This window comes from Strongylocentrotus purpuratus, unplaced genomic scaffold (assembly GCF_000002235.5).
Source record: "Strongylocentrotus purpuratus isolate Spur 01 unplaced genomic scaffold, Spur_5.0 spur5_scaffold_18, whole genome shotgun sequence".
NCBI lineage: Eukaryota > Metazoa > Echinodermata > Echinoidea > Camarodonta > Strongylocentrotidae > Strongylocentrotus > Strongylocentrotus purpuratus.
In genome coordinates this window covers 22,770,735-22,778,560 of record NW_022145603.1, presented here as the reverse complement: position 1 = coordinate 22,778,560, position 7,826 = coordinate 22,770,735, and the positions used below count along the sequence as shown (strand labels likewise).

General features: G+C 32.8%; 1 long non-coding RNA gene across 1 annotated transcript; it reads left to right on the top strand.

The window, feature by feature from the left end:
* The first annotated feature begins 3,142 nt into the window (after positions 1-3,142).
* On the top strand, positions 3,143-7,109 carry LOC115925504. Its single transcript, XR_004064756.1, has 2 exons — positions 3,143-6,254; positions 6,306-7,109. It is a non-coding gene; the product is annotated as an uncharacterized LOC115925504 (long non-coding RNA).
* The last annotated feature ends 717 nt before the right edge of the window (positions 7,110-7,826 follow it).

Below are 7,826 nucleotides of genomic sequence, written 5' to 3'. Positions count from 1 at the left end.
TTAGTTATAAGGTTTTGACATATATTATCTATTTTAGGATTAACTTACGTATTTCCCTTGAAAAAATGTTAATTTCTGGTCTGGAAATGTCTGATTATAGGTTTTTGAAGAGTTTTCATTTGCATTAATTATTGCCACATTAAGGAACATAAATGTTGCTTTATTTAATCTCTTACTGTATTATTATTTTAACCTATATAGTTTGTTACAGATATTTATTTTTTGAACATCTCTTATGAAAAACATAAAACTTAATCAATTTTAAGTGATTGTAAAATTCATTAGCCAGATTATGTATGTACCGGTAGTTGATTATGTGTATTTATGTTTGTCAGGAATGTACTCATTTATCCATAAAAGTAGACAATATATCTTGCTTGTAACTTTGATTTGAAGCATGATGTGCATCTGCTCGATGACCGACTATGCTTTATTAGTTGATTTGAAATTTAAGGCAATTTATGTTAATTTTATGATTTGTATATCGTCTATTGACAAGCAGAAGGGCATTAATTATTATACTTGTTATATAGATTTAACGCCCTTCTGGCTTTCAACAGACTATATGACTTTTGTGAAGCAATTTTGTTATGTCATAGTCCCAGACCTCTTTATATTCATTCGTCTAGGTTTAATGTATCTATTTTTGCTGCACTTCTTGTTTTGTTAGTTTAGAGCCAGAAGGGCATTAACTTACCTCATTTAACACGAAGTTAACACCCTTTTGGCTGTAAACAGATGGTTTCAAAGTACCAAATGTATAGCATTCAAGTTCAGAAATATTCTGTAGGAGCCACGTGATGTTTATATCTATTTAAAAGAAATTGAGGCAATGCCTTTCTGGCTTTAAACAGCTGTTCCAATGTAAACTCAATTTATTTCTTTTATTGGATCATCATAATTTTGGGACACCGGTAGTTCAAACTTTTCCTACATAAATATTGTTGCATAAATTCTCTGCAAAGAAATTGCAAAAAATGTACAAGATATTTTGACTTTTTCTGTTGTCACTTCTAGAATTAAAAAAAAAAACTTTTAGAGGGGGGGGGGCAGTTTCAGACATTATTTTGGAAAATTGCATATTACAAGCTCAAATTTGGCAAATTTAAAACTTTTTCATATAATTTGTTAAGTTTATCTTACAATTTATACATCCATGTATACTGTGTTCAAGAAAAATGCCAGATTTGGAAGGTATAGATGTGACCCACAAAAGACAAAGTAAAAGAATGATTCATTAAGCTCATATGGAAACACTTGTCCTTGATTAATTAGTTGGATGAATGCATTTAGTTGCATAATGACTCAAACTTATAATTTATCAATTACTACATTTATGATAACATGTTGAGGATAGAATTCAAAAATAAAAAAAGATTCCCTATTTTTCCTTGTCTCAGGTAGATGTAAACTTACTTTTCTTTTCAGCAAATTGTTGTCATCATCGGCAATCCTGGAAGATCACTTCGACTTTTTCGATTTTCTGGCTCTGAACAGATAAAATCATTTTGCGTCTGTGATAGTCCATTTAAATATTTTCATGTCTTTAAGTTTATGTATATTGAGTTTAACAAATGAGTAATCACTTAAGAGGAGAGCCAGAAGGGTATTAATTCAGTGTTACATGATATGATTTAATGCTTGTCTGAACCTTTGGTGATTTTTTAATTGATATTTAGCTAAAGTGACTTGAACCAAGTTCTGAAAAGTGGACTAATCTAAACCTTTGAAGAGTGAACATTTGGATGGCCCGGCACAGCTTTAATTTTGCTTTGTTTGAAAAAACACTCTGAATTTCGGTGTGGAGTATAATACATAATTTTTAGGGCTCTGAATAAAGTTATTGAACCAAACCCAAACATGTGGAATGATTGTCGCTAAAGGCGTTTACCACAGCTTCAAATTATAATTATCATGGTCTATGCCACACTTTTATTTGAATTAGGGTATAAATTGTGTTGTTAAACCATGGTTTAAAACTAGTTATTGAAACCATGTTTTGAACCATGATTAAAAGTGAGTAATGATGTAAACAATGGTTTAACGTTAGTCCACTTTAAGGAAAACTGGTTTGAATTTCCAGGGATGGTGACTTTGTAAATTTAACGAGAATTTACGTAGAGAGAACAAAAAGCAGCTGTATACGATTGTAAATACAAACTTCATTTATGAACTAGTGTGTAGTTTTACGTCAAACCGACTAGAGAAAGAAAATAGCCAATATAGACTTATTTATCTGTAAATATATATAAATGTATGTATACTTTATAAGTATAAATATCTTTAGTACCAGAATGATTCGCAGCACAAATATTTCGACGTGTTGTATGCAATATACCTGATAGACCAATGTTATATATCTGTTATCTATATTTATAAGAATTAGCGAGATGCGCCATTGAATGAAAGAAGGGGGTTGTGCATTATCGATCGCAATCATGTTTAAGAAATTTTGTAAATAAGATAAATTTATATATGAAAATGATTGATTTTTTGTGTATACTCTGTGCTATATCGTATGACTGTGAAATTAAAGTAGGGAGTTTTAGTAATTTACATCTCAGAAAGGTAATCCACAGCATTTTGGCAATGTGAAGAATTTGGTGAAATATCTATTTTGTGGTGCATCTAGTTGATCAGAGCCCTGTTCCCTAAAACTTGTTATTAGTAACAAGTTACAATATGCTACTGAAATCATTGAATTTAATTGGCTGAGAGCCTTTTTATCAAAGAGTTGGGATTTGTAATATTGATTACAAGTTTTTTGAAGTGGGGCCCAATTTCAGTTTCAGTTTCTGTCTAGTTCATTCCACTATATATCGGTTAAAGAAAAACCCCAACAAACACAGAAAGGTTTCAATATGCATTGACATATTTAGAATATTTTTGTGCACAAGGCTATTATGAACAGCAACATTAAATTGTTCGCAAATAATAATAATAATAATAGCCTAATAGTCCACTCGGCAGCCACTGAGCAGCGCCAGATCGACGTTGCTCTATCCCTTATTGTTGAACGCCAAACAAGGTAGCAACAACTCCCATCTTTTAACGTCTTTTGGTATGACGCGGCCGGGGTTCGAACCCACGACCTGCCGGTTGTGAGGCGGACGCTCTACTGACTGAGCCAACACTCCGGTTTAATTGAAGGACCTTAGAAAAAAAAACTACGCTTATAAAGCATAAGCCCTGCCGGTTGAAATATATATATTTATCTAAGATGTAATAATACTTTTTGAAAAGCAGAAATAGAAAGGAAAAGCAATTGAATGTAAGAGAAATATTAAACAAATTATTAGTTTTCATTGGACAACTGCAAGAGCTCTGTGAGGACGACAAAAGGTTGGTCTATATTTCTCAGAAGGACATTCTTTTAAAATATGACCTCGTACCTTGTTATGCCCAATGTTTTGTAAGTTCGGGTAAAAAGAAGTTGTTAGTGAGCTGCAACAAAAGACATTATTTTTTGGCAGATAAATCTGAAAAAAATGTTAACAAGTGATGTCTTGAAAATGCAGACACTCTATAATCAGAGCTTTTAGGCTTTGGTGTAGTTCATTTTTCACCGGTGTATCCGACCAGTTATAGAATCAATGAAATGTATATTTTGACTTGCTCATCTTCTGCCAACACTGTGTATTATCTGTTAAGCATCTCAGAAGGAGAAATTGCCACAAACTATTAAACTTACACATACAATTTAGTCATTATCCATGCTGTACTCTCTTTTATCAAACACAATGCTTCAGTTGTGAGTTTCATGTATTTCTGTTTTTGGCTTAATCAAGATGGATGGAGATTTGTCTTTTAGTTGTGTTATGTTATTGTAGTAAATTTGCAGCTTACATCATTATCAAATTCTGTTTTACCTACATTTCTTTGAATACAGACATCCCGAGAGCTTTTGGTCATGAACTCATCAGAGTAAAAATGCAAGAATTAAACAGATTTCAATTTCTGTTTATTTTTTGTGCTTTAGACTGATGAGTGCAAGACACACGATTACAATTTCATGCTTAAATTAGGGCGTGTACCATTCGAAATTAACAAATTTCCGCATATTTTCTCCTTGTATTCGATGGTGATGCCCCGAGCAACTTATTTTATTGATATATATTGGGATTAGGTTTACCTTCGCTACTGGCCAGTCAGAGCCCCTTTTTTCAAACCAAAGCAGATATCCTTTTTTTTATGAAAGCAAATAATTAATGTAAAGTACCATTTCTACAATGTGCAATTGTGTTTCATTAAAAAAAAGGAAAGTGGGAAATTTAACCAAGAAGGGTAGACAGAAGCAAATCCATGACTCATAAATTCTTCAAATTACATTATGGATTAAGCATGGCAACTTTGTTAAAATTCACTCAACAAGCGGTCATACACAAAACCATGCCAAAAGCTTTGTGAATCTAATAGTTATATATCGTGCAAGAGTCTGGTGAATGAAAAATACTATGTAATACGATCATTGTGAAATGAGACGATTTTATTAATTTACAACCTGTTAAGAGATTGGTTTTAAAAAAGTTGGGATTTCCCAAAAAGTGTTGTTTTTTATTATAATTTAACCAATTATTGGTCTAGTGGCTGCAATCTTTCACATTCCATTAAATATTTTATCTGTATTGTTTACACCAAATCTTGTCCATTTTATTGAAGAAATTGTCTGAATATCAACATATTGTACAAGAAAGCGACCTGGATTCAGCATTATTGTTATTTTATTTATTGTGAAATTAGATGTTTTGTGTTGATGTTAAAATTCAAAATGCATATTCTCTAAAGGTTTTAATGATGGGGGAGGGATGCCAATTTATAGTTTGAAGTAACACCATACAATAGACTGAAAAGTATGTTGATTTATTCTTTAGGGGGAAAAGCCTAATTCTCGTAGTGAAGGTGATAGAAAGAGAGAGAAGCAGAACTAATGATGAGCTTTAATTAACCTAAACACACACTATTTAAGTTTATAATGCATTTCTTCACTAATATTAGAGAGATTGATTTTCATGAAACTCCTGTGAATATTTACATAACCAAGAGTAGGCCTATGGATTGGAAAGAATCTTTTATATAGAGATATAAAGTAATAAACTGCAACAATTTTTTTTTATTAAGAATTTGTGAATGAATGGCAATTAAGTGCACGCAAAAAGGGTCCTACACGTATTCACTGAGATCTATGTTACTATATACCACACAAAAATATAAAGTGTAGTATACTTATGTCATCATTTTTAAAAAACATACACCACGTGACCACGGCTTATTTCATTGAAACATAGGTGTGTTGTTATTCAATATATAGTGTGTTGAGAAACTGAAGAGAATAAATTTTGTATTACAATACTAGATGATAAAGTCCTTTTGGTAATCAACAGACAATATATGTGAGTAACATGATACAATTGCATTAGTAATCACCGAAGGCGAAAAATAATGTATAAACATACAAATCGTGTACTTTGATATCTTGTTTTAAATTTATAGAGATTTTTTTTTTTTACATGTATAAAGGAAAACTCACAGTTGCTTGTGAAGGTATATGAATGATGACAGTGACAATAGTCGGTTGCTTGTTCCTTCATCACAAACAATTGCTATGAAAGAAGTTGCTTTTCGCTTCCCTCTTTAACATAAGTCAACACAATATTGATCTGTACTTTCTCCTATAATTTTCTCTAAATAAATATGCCGTCAATTAAAAAAAAATATAAATGAATGTTTTATGCGTTAACATGATTGCAGAGATTTTCGAAAACAAATGAGGACATACGGTAATTTCAATATCCCCGTCAACCACCAATTGCACCACCAGCATTCCACCAGAAACTTGTGTTAATAAGGTATTACAGAAATGTAATACCTTATTGACACAAGTCTCTGGTATCAATAAGGTATTGCAGAAACGTGATACCTTATTGACACAAGTCTCTGGTGTAAATAAGGTATTACAGAAACATAATACCTTATTGACACAAGTCTCTGGTATAAATAAGGTATTGCAGAAACGTGATACCTTATTGACACAAGTCTCTGGTGTAAATAAGGTATTGCAGAAACGCAATACCTTATTGACACAAATCTCTAGTATCAATAAGGTATTGCAGAAACGTAATTCCTTATTGACACAAGTCTCTGGTGTAAATAAGGTATTGCAGAAACATAATACCTTATTGACACAAGTCTCTGGTATCAATAAGGTATTGCAGAAACGTAATACCTTATTGACACAAGTCTCTGGTATCAATAAGGTATTACAGAAACGCAATACCTTATTGACACAAGTCTCTGGTCTCAATAAGGTATTGCAGAAACGTAATTCAGGAAGGTTTCTATGGGATATACAATAGGGTTTTGAAATTACCCCCGTGTTAATTTCTTGAACGTCTTAGCGATCGTGCTCATTATTGAATCATAATTAGATTCAAGTGTCAAAAGGGACTTTTAGATTTGCACGATGAGAACGTGGACTGCTACATGTTACATCTTTAAGGCACTGCCGGGCACCGTCAGTGCCTTAAAAGGACGTCACATTGCCTTAAAAGGATGTCACATGTAGCAATCCACGTTCTCGTCGTGCAAATCTAAAGTCCTTAATATAACACGATCGCAACCACTTTCGCAAAATCAACCGAATCAATTCCAATGGCCTTAAACGTCACCTATCAAAATGTACGAACGTAATACCGTGACGCATTACGTAACCGAACATGATTTCTATGGGACTTTGAAATTAAAATCGCCCATGTGTTGACTTTTCAGAAGTAGTGGTGATCGCATTCCACGAACATTACCAAGAAGTATTATGTTATCCGAACGTGATAGCTATGAAATTGAAAAAGCCCTTGAGTTGATTTTTCGCAAGTCATTAATTGCTATCGTGTCATATATCAATTTAAACCTCAATTCTTATAACTATTGCTACGACTAGTAAACGCTGTATCCGATTTATATGCATTCCATTGACCTGTATTAGCAAGTTCTGGTGACCATATATAGTTTCAAAGTAGGACTTAGAGTGTATACCAGAATATTTATTTTTGTGTCATGTACGGATACAAGAAAAAAGTGGCAAGATCAATAAAATAGAAAGAGAGAAGTTTTAATTTTGATGGTTTGATTTTGTAATGTTTGTGTTTTTGATGTTTTGAAATGTAACTGCTCTGTGATACCCACACTCTCACCAACCGTACAAGACCGACCCCATACCGATAACAGACTGTCTAAGATTTTATTATTGACTTTAAAATAATGGCTATTGTAGCTTCTTTTGTTGGAGAATGAAAGCATTTAAATGCATTTCGAAATAATTGGAAATGTTGATATGATGGAATTGATAGGGTTGATGTTAACTACATGTAATGGTTCGAAACAACCGGATAATGCAAATTACTTCTAGTGGGCACATACGTTAAGTGTTTAAACAAGATTAAAAAAGGATGAAAGAGAAAGAGAGAGAACGAGACGGGGAGACAGGGAATATAGAGACAATGAACAGATAGAGACAGACAAAGAGAGAAGGAGAGAGAGAGAGCGGGTAAGAAAATACAGCGAATTGCCCTAAATTACATCACATCGCAATGAATTGACCATGTCACTCATTTGATATTTAATTTTTTGCTTATGAATCAACATAATCTCTATAGAGGAAAAGAAAGAAAAGTGATGACAGTGGCAGTTGCTTCTCTTCTTCTTTTTCTTCTTCTTTTTTTCTTCTTCTTCTTCTGCTTCTGCTCATCTTCTTCTTCTTCTTTTCTTTTTCGTCTTCTTTTTCTTCCTTTGTTTCTGCGTCTTCTTTTTGCTCTTCTACTACTGCTTCTCCT